Consider the following 1,537-nt stretch of genomic DNA (forward strand, 5'->3'; position numbering starts at 1 on the left):
CGGGCCGGGCAGAGAGGGCCTTTTAGTGAATACTCGGTTTGAATTCGGGATGTGATGGCGATGGCGGTCGATCTCCGCCGCCGCCGGGCTATAGGGCCGCGGGGGCGGGAGGGGGGATGGGGGCATATCGCCACATCAGATCGTCCTCCGCGGTCTAGCCCCCCCCCCTCCTCCCTCTCTTTCCTCTCATAAGACTGCAGGCCGGGCAGCTGACCGCAGAGACAGAGGAGCGTGAGAGAGGAGCGACTCGGCTGTCGCGCTGCTGGGGGGTTTATGGCGGGCAGGCTGTCACCATGTGCCACACGCACTGCACCACCACCACCACCACTGCTGCCCCGACACTTTAAAAACAACAACAATCATGGCTGTCCGAAGTGGGTTTCAAGGGCGGAGCGGCGACAGAGAAGTGCAGTGGCAGAAGTAGTGCGTGTGACTTAATAGGGCCGCGGGCTCTGCTGGCGCGTCGCGTCCTTGGCGAAAGCAGCAGCAGCAGCAGCATTTGCGTGGTCAGCAGCAGTTGCGCGTCTCCGCGGGGGGTCCGTGGGTCCCGGGGGACGCCGCTGCTGCAGCTGTCCCCATGGCTGTCGTCCGCGCGCCGGCAGTGGCGGCGGCGGCGCCCCGCCCGGGATGTCGCGGGCCAGCAAGCCGATAAACAGTTCAAACAGCTGCTGCTGCTCCAAACGCGGAAGTGAAGTGCGCCGGAGGAGGAGGAGGAGGAGCGGTGCGTGACGGCGCCGGGAACACACGAAATATACTACACGTCACGTCGGGGTGCTTGGGCCGCACCTCCTCAAACACGGCGACGGCGATAAGGAGCCGCGCACGGGAAGGGTGCGGGCCGTCAGTCGCACTCCATGACGAGGACGACGACGGCGATGATGATGATGATGACGACGACGTTGATGATGAACACACACACACACTTTGAGGCGCGACAGGAGAACGATCACGCGGGATGTGCAAACCTTCTCAATCAAGTCTTCGCGCTCCACTCGATCACGGGCGCGCGCGGGGCGCACTCAGACTCGCGGCTGGTCGTGGCGCCGGCCAGTGCATGTGTGAGTGAGTGTATGCGTGTGTGTGTGTGTGTGTGGGGCAGGAGGCCCGGTCCGGTCCAGGCAGGAGGCCGGCTGGCGCGCGACTGAACGACTAACTCAAGAGAAAGAGGAGACTCATCTCGGTCCGACTACGCCCGGCAGGCCCGGCAGGCCCGGCTGGCCCGGCTGGCCCGGCGCGGGGGCCCACAGCCGGCTACGATACGCGTGGTGTGGCGGGGCGGGGCGCGGCCTGGCGCTGCACCCGCGCGTCCGCGCCCCTCCTCCCCGCGCCGCCGCCTGCCCCCGTCCCCAACGCATCCATCCGTCCGAGTGACATCATCTCATTTCCACCCGCGCTCTGCGCTCGCAGCTACTACGCTCGCCACCCAATTGAAAAGAGAACAAAAAGAGGCGAGTGCCCGATGATGCGGTTTATATGTGCTGCGGCAGCCCCAAATAACTTTCTCCGTGCGTCCTGCTGTGTTTGTTATTGCTTTCGT

The 1,537-nt window shown here is 65.0% G+C and overlaps 2 protein-coding genes across 5 annotated transcripts in view; one reads left to right on the plus strand and one right to left on the minus strand.

Moving 5' to 3' along the window:
- Positions 1 to 1,151, minus strand: part of LOC113209443 (fibrillin-1-like) — a 49,468-nt gene extending 48,317 nt beyond the window's left edge. For 2 of the 4 annotated variants that reach the window (XM_052264923.1, XM_052264922.1), the window contains exon 1: positions 966 to 1,151. The gene's annotated coding sequence lies outside the window, so the exon portion shown is untranslated. Of the gene's footprint in view, positions 1 to 786 lie in introns of all 4 variants that reach the window. The other 2 variants (XM_052264924.1, XM_052264921.1) reach the window with 1 other exon arrangement.
- The window catches only part of LOC113212730 (potassium voltage-gated channel protein Shaw-like), a 119,567-nt gene that overhangs the window by 21,444 nt on the left and 96,586 nt on the right, over positions 1 to 1,537 (plus strand). The gene's annotated exons all lie outside the window — the stretch shown is intronic.

The sequence above is a fragment of the Frankliniella occidentalis genome, unplaced genomic scaffold (assembly GCF_000697945.3).
Source record: "Frankliniella occidentalis isolate FOCC.00 unplaced genomic scaffold, Focc_3.1 Scaffold22, whole genome shotgun sequence".
Taxonomy (NCBI): Eukaryota; Metazoa; Arthropoda; class Insecta; order Thysanoptera; family Thripidae; genus Frankliniella; species Frankliniella occidentalis.